The following is a 7791-nucleotide window of genomic DNA, read 5'->3' as shown; positions in this document are numbered from 1 at the left end:
AGGAATCTGGTGCAGGAGATGTTTCTTTCTTTCCTAGAGGAGTGTAAGAGCCTCCCAGCTGGTCTCAGTAACATTCTTGCCCTCTGCCACATCCCGTATCAGTTCTCCACTCAACAACTAGAGTTACCTTGAAAAAATACAAATTATATCATATCACTTTCTTGCTTAAGAACCCCCAAGTTTTTTACACACATTACAGGCGTGGTCAGGTATACATTTCGCACATTACCTTTCAACAGCCATAATGTCTGTGACAGAAAAAGAGGCTCTAAGAGGGGCACAATATGACACAATATGACATCTAATCCTCAAACTCTGGGAAGTCAAATTAACAGAATTTGACAGAATTACCCTTGGTTGTTTCACAAAATATGTGCTGGTTTTTTTTTTTTTAATTGAAGAAAGTCCACTACTCTTTGTTTATGGCAGAAATATCTCATATTTTGTGTTTAGCAGTTAGCAATCTTTTTTTCCACTGAGATCATTTTGGTTCCAAACACAAGAAATTCAACTAAAATTACCTGTAGGAGAAAAAGAAAATTGAATATGAAAATAACAGGAATCTCAAATGAGTGGATTCAGTGCCTCAAAAATGTTATCCAAGGGACTTAAACCATCTCTAACTTTTTCTATGTGGCTGACAATTTCTCTCTATCTCACCCCCTCATCTTAGGAAGTCATTCATAAATTTTCCTGTGGATAAACTTCTTTTGATCAAAACTCTCATTGTCCCTTTCCCTTTCCTCTGTTTTCCTAAGTATGCTGATACTCATACATCCTAACTGTTTTTTCTATCTATGCTAAAACTCACAGAGTGTAAGGATTTGTGAAAGTCACTGATCATATTATAATCTGATTCCTTCTTATGAAAAGTGAACATAATGCAGAGAAATAAATGGGATATTTTGAAGATTTGTGAGCTGATGAATATTTAGTATTTGTGGCTGTGCTGGACACAGAAGAATAATCAGAAGACATTAAGCTATAAAGCTTCACATGTAAAGAAATTTATGATGTAATAAAGATGTCAATTCACATCACTGATAGAGAGTGGATTACTCAGTAGCATTTAAGGATAATTAGCTATCCAATTATTTTTAAACATTTTAGTCCCCTACTATATAAGACTCTGAAGACCTACAAGACCTTCTAGAAGTAGCAGCCATAAAAGATGTCCTCTTCATTATAGGGGACTGAAATGCAAAAGTAGGAAGTCAGAAAACACCTGGAGTAACAGGCAAATTTGGCCTTGGAGTACAGAATGAAGCAGGGCAAAGGGCAATAGAGTTTTACCAAGAGAATGCGCTGCTTATAGCAAACACCCTCTTCCAATAACTCAAGAGTAGACTCTACACATGGACTTCACCAGATGGTCAATACTGAAATCAGATTGATTATATTCTTTGTAGCCAAAGATGGAGAAACTTTATGCAGTCAGCAAAAACAAGACTGGAAGCTGACGGTGGCTTAAATCATGAATTCCTTATTGCCAAACTCAGACTTAAATTGAAGAAAGTATGGAAAACCACTAGACTATTCAGGCATGACCTAAATCAAATCCCGTATGATTATACAGTGGAAGTGATAAATAGATTCAAGGGAATAGATCTGATAGATAGAGTCCCTGATGAACTGTGGACAGAGGTTCATGACTTTGTACAGGAGACAGGGATCAAGACCATCCCCCAGAAAAAGAAATGCAAGAAAGAAAAATGGCTGTCTGAGGAGGCCTTACAAAGAGTTGTGGAAAGAAGAGAAGGGAAAAGCAAAGTAGAAAAGGAAAGATACACCTATTTGAATGCAGAGTTCCACATAGCAAGGAGAGATAAGAAAGAGTTCCTCAGTGATCTGTGCAAAGAAATAGAGGAAAACAACAGAATGGGAAAGACAAGATATCTCTTCAAGAAAATTAGAGATACCAAGGGAACATTTCATGCAAAGATGGGCACAATAAAGGACAGAAATTGTATGAACCTAAGAGAGGCAGAAGATATTAAGAAGTGGTGGCAAAAATACACAGAAGAACTATACAAAAGATCTTCATGACCGAGATAATCACAGTGGTATGATCACTCACTTAGAACCAGACATCCTGGAATGGGAAGTCAAGTGGGCCTTAGGAAGCATCACTATGAACAAAGATAGTGGAGGTGATGGAATTCCAGTTGAGCTATTTCAGTTCCTAAAAAATTATGCTGTGTAAGTGCTGCACTCAATATGCCAGTAAATTTGGAAGACTCAGCAGTGGCCACAGGACTGGAAAAGGTCAGTTTTCATTCCAACCCCAAAGAAAGGCAATGCCAAAGAATGCTCAAACTACTGCACAATTGCACTCATCTCACATGCTAGCAAAGTAAAGCTCAAAATTCTCCAAGCCAGGCTTCAACAGTACATGAACTGTGAACTTCCAGATGTTCAAGTTGGTTTTAGAAAAGTCCGAGGAACCAGAGATCAAATTGCCAATATCCGTTAGGTTATCAGAAAAGCAAAAATGTTCTAGAAGAATATCTATTTCTGCTTTATTGACTATTCCAAAGCCTTTGACTGTGTGGACCACAACAAACAGTGGAAAATGCTAAAAGAGATGGGAATACCAGACCACCTGACCTGCCTCTTGAGAAACGTGTATGCATGTCAGGATGCAACAGTTAGAACTGGACATGGAACAACAGACTGATTCCAAATCAGGAAAGGAGTACGACAAGGCTGTATATTGTCACCCTGCTTTTTTTTTTTTTTTTTTCATTTATTTTTATTAGTTGGAGGCTAATTAATTTACAATATTGTAGTGGATTTTGTCATACATTGACATGAATCAGCCATGGATTTACATGTATTCCCCATCCCAATCCCCCCTCCCACCTCCCTCTCTACCCAATCCCTCTGGGTCTTCCCAGTGCACCAGGCCCGAGCACTTGTCTCATGCATCCAACCTGGGCTGGTGATCTGTTTCACTATAGATAATTTAACTTATGTGCAGAGTACATCATGAGAAACGCTGGGTTGGATGAGGCATAAGCTGGAATCAAGATTGCCAGGAGAAATATCAATAACCTCAGATATGGATGACACCACCCATATGGCAGAAAGTGAAGAAGAACTAAAGAGCCTCTTGATGAAGGTGAAAGAGGAGAATGAAAAAGTGGGCTTAAAGCTCAACATTCAGAAAACTAAGATCGTGGCATCCGGTCCAATCAACTTCATGGCAAATAGAGGGGGAAATACTGGAAACAGTGGCAGACTATTTTTGAGGGCTCCAAAATCACTGCAGATGGTGACTGCAGCCATGAAATTAAATGACACTTACTCATTGGAAGGAAAGTTATGACCAACCTAGACAGCATATTAAAAAGCAGAGACATTACTTTACCAACAAAGGTCAATCTAGTCAAGGCTATGGTTTTTCCAGTAATCATGTATGGATGTGAGAGTTGAATGATAAAGAAAGCTGAGCCTGAAGAATTGATACTTTTGAACTGTGCTGTTGCAGAAGACTCTTGAGAGACCCTTAGACTGCAGGAGATCCAACCAGTCCATCCTAAAATAAATCAGTCCTGAATATTCATAGGAAGGACTGATGCTGAATCTGAAACCCCAATACTTTGGCCACCTCATGCAAAGAGCTGACTCATTGGAAAAGACCCTGATGCTGGGAAAGATTCAAGGAGGGAGGAGAAAGGGACGACAGAGGATGAGATGGTCCAATGGCATCACTGACTCACTGGACATGAGTTTGAGTAAACTCCAGCATTGGTGAAGGACAGCAAGGCCTGCGTGCTGCAGTCCTTGGTTTCACAGAGTTGGACATGACTGAGCAACTGAACTGAACTGAACTGAACTACATAGGAATCATAAAAAGTACCATTTTGAATGGATTAAAGGGGTAAATGTGATTTATTGCCTCGAAACAAATGTATATATGATGTTGAGGTAGAGAAGTAGGAAGGGAATGTATGTAACAGTGGGATGGGGAATATGGGTGTTTATGGTAGTAAGATAGGCAAAACAGTCTGAACTAGGACATAAAACACGTAGACTTAAAAGAAAAAATAGGCTTAATTACATCAGAATTTAAAATATTTATAATATAAAACCCAAAAACAAAATTAAAAGACATTCATATTAGGAACTAGGATCAAATATTTATAGAATATATCTTATGCATAGGGTTAATATCCATAATATATGATAACCCCAACAATAGTAAAACTTCAAAAAATATGAAAATAATATATGTGATTACAAATCTGGCACACTAGTTGCTGGAAGAGACTGTCAGCAGGATTGCCAGACCAAATGGGTTCTTGATCATTGTTTCAAGTTTGTAGCTCTTTATCCAGAAATGTGCTGGACCAGGCTAGACTAAGCTGAGAAGCTAAGGGTGAAAACTGTGTTCATGCCTGGGTGTATGCTGCCTTACTCGGTAGTCATCCTGAAAACTGTTAAACTATGAGATGGATGGTGTCCCTACTCATAGGAGTTGTCCATGGCTTTAATCTACATTGATCTCTACGCTCACACAGCCATTTCAGCCTGACTCGTGTACTGCTGAAACCTGGAGGAAGCAATTCATACTCCAGAAAACCTGACCCCCACTTACTCAGATTCATCTTCCAAGCAGGAACACACTACAGAGGCTTTGGCAGGGTCTGATCATTGGACCCTCACTGTCCTAAATAACAGTGCTGATTGCTCTTTAGATATTAATACTGTCTGCACTCTGTATTCTTGGAACAGTTTAGCCTCATATATGTTATTCAAAATGTAGATTGAACTATCTTTCTACCAGTCAGAGATGGATAAGAACTCTAAGTACACACACATAAGGACATATAAAAAGGTCAATAATCATACAAAAGGAATTTAACTCTCACTGATATCAGGAAGAGACACAGTAAGAGTAAGTATTTTTGTGTATATTTGCCTTACGAAAAGATAAAAGTAACAGATATCAAGGAATTGAGAGGATGTGAGCAAGCCAGTACTTTCATGAACTGCTCCTATTTCTTTAATTACAGCTATCTTTGAGAGGTTAACACTTGCTACCCGCATATCTTTTGACCCAGAATTTCAGTTTTGGTGTACACTGGTTATATACAGAGTATTCTCTATAAAATACACAAAAATGCGACTTCTTTGGTGGCACAGTGGATAAGAATCTGTCTGCCAATACAGGGGACACAGAGTCGATCTCTGGTCCAGGAAGTTCTCACATGGGGTGGAGCAATTAAATCTATGTGCCACAATTACTGAGCCCATATGTTGTAACTGCTAAAGCCTGTGGATCTAGAGCCTGTGTTCTGCAACAAGAGAATCCACTGCAGTGATAAACCCACACATTACAATGAAGAGTAGCCCCTGCTTGCTGCAGCTAGAGAAAGCCCACATACATCAAAGACTCAGTGCAGCCAAACATAAATAAATAAATTTTTTTTAAAGATAAGTCCACCTAGAGGAAAAGTGAGCCATTTGCTAACCATTTCAACAAAATCTTTCTTTTAAGGATATCTGCTTCCTTCCTTCTTCCATGTCTTCATACAACCAGACGGGAGATATGTGTTGCTTTAGATTCCATATAGAAGAAGTTGTGGTTGTATTTCTCTTTGAATTCAGAGGAAGAGCCATTGAAAGTTTCAGACTCCCTTAAGTTGCGAACATAGTGATAAGCAGAATCTACAGACACTTGGACACAGTGATGGTGAGAAATACCTTCTGTGGCTCTCATCGCTGGAGACCAGAACCTGGGAGAAACTCTCAGGCAAAAGACTGAAAGTAGTGCAAGAGATTTACAAATACACATTTTGATTGATAATTCCTTGACCAGGCTTTCTCTCTGGGATTTCTAAAGTTTAGAGTTATTGTGATTAAAGAATCAAAGTTTTGCCCAGTTAAAAGAGGCATCCACAATTTTAACCAACACCATGGAGTCTCGAAGAGTCAGATACAACTGAGTGACTTCACTTTTACTTTTCACTTTCATGTTCTGGAGAAGGAAATGGCAACCCACTCCAGTGTTCTTGCCTGGAGAATCCCAGGGACGGCTGAGCCTTGTGGGCTGCCGTCTATGGGGTCGCACAGAGTCAGACATGACTGAAGCGACTTAGCAGCAGCAGCATGCCTCCCCAGAGAAATTCGTATCATTGTGCTCAAAGTAGCAAACACATGATCTTCATTGTTATGGTGTCTGTACCAGCAACCAAAAAAAAAAAAAAAAAAAAAAAAATTCTATACAAGCTTCTCTCTATGAAGGCAGAAGAATAAGATACTAGAAACCTGTGTGAATGTATTGCTGATTTTAAAGCAAACTAGTGTACATGGAGAAAAGAACTTTTTTTTTTCAACTCACCTGTTAAGATCAGAGGAAGAGTTCAGCAACTGTAAAGAAGAATGCAGGTAATCCAAGAAAAAAAAAGTTTGGAAACCCAATACCTCATTATGAAATTTTTAAATAAAAGTCAACAAATCTAATGAAGAATAGGCCTTAATTAAACAACAACAACAAAAATCCTCCAAAATGCATAACAAAAATAAGCTACAAAAGAAAGTTAAATACAGTGGCTGGATTAAGGAGAGAAAATATCAAAAAATAAGTTTAGTGTAGACAGTGGGGAGAATGAGTGTCAGAATATTCTAGACAAAATTCCCTGTGTTTAAGAATAATCTGAGAAAACATGTTCTAGCATGGAAACTCACTGAAAAATATAAGATCAAGTCAATGAAATTGAAAACTTGAAAGGAACATGAGACCATCTTTTGGAAGTGCATAAGTGCGGCTATGAAATTATCAGTGGAAGACAGGGAGGTTAAATATATCTCCTAGCAGAAAGAAACCAAACAGAATCTCACAAAGATGATAGAAAAGAGAAGTCTTAGAGACATAGAATAACATGATCCATTCAAGAAGATATATATTCATTTCATTCAGTCCTATAAGTCCTATTGTAGATTCTTTGCTTTTACTAAATATTGTAACTCCTAAGATATTTACAAGAATAGAAAGTCTTAGGTTACTTTGTTGGACAACACCAAAAGTTTCCTATTAGGGAACAGATAGACTTGGATGATATCTGGTGGCCTGATAAGACTGAGGGTCAGCCTTCTGCCGTCCATGTGTGCCCAAGGATGCTATCCACATATATTTCATAAATAAACCAAAATGATCTCTATCATCAAAATGTTTTACAATGTATCATATACATAGGTAAACAAATACCAAAATAATGGAGTTTGGGTGATTTGAAGTCCAGAGATCACAGTCAAAACACACACAATGACACTTGGAAGGAAAAAGAAATGATTTCACCAAAAAGACTGAAAATTAAATGATGACGGAATAGTTCTAATATCTGTGCTGAATGCTTGGACATTCTCCCTCAAAAGCTTTACCCATGTCACATGTTGTACCTTTTAGAAATGGCACAATAATAACTTTCTATCCATTCCATCCTGCTGGGATTAGTCACAGTTATAACCCTGTCTAACCCGGTGACAAGATCAGTCCAGGTAGAATTCAAAAATACCATTGTTATGATCCCCTTTATAAAGGAATCTTCCTGGTTTCTCCCAGTGCAGAGTTGAGAGCAAATCCAGAGTTTCTTCCAAGATGCTGCTGATCCTGCTCTCAGTGGCCTTGCTGGCCCTGAGCTCAGTTCAAGGCTCAGTTTCTGGTAAGAATAAAGGGGGAGGGTGCTGAGACTCTGCTTGGGGCTTGGGGATCACGCTGCAGTGAGGAAGCTTGTAAAGGGAGACATAAGTGAAAGATGTGGCTGCAGGCTGCTTAAAACAAGAGGA

This window comes from Muntiacus reevesi, chromosome 1 (assembly GCF_963930625.1).
Source record: "Muntiacus reevesi chromosome 1, mMunRee1.1, whole genome shotgun sequence".
NCBI lineage: Eukaryota > Metazoa > Chordata > Mammalia > Artiodactyla > Cervidae > Muntiacus > Muntiacus reevesi.
This window is presented reverse-complemented; position numbering follows the sequence as displayed.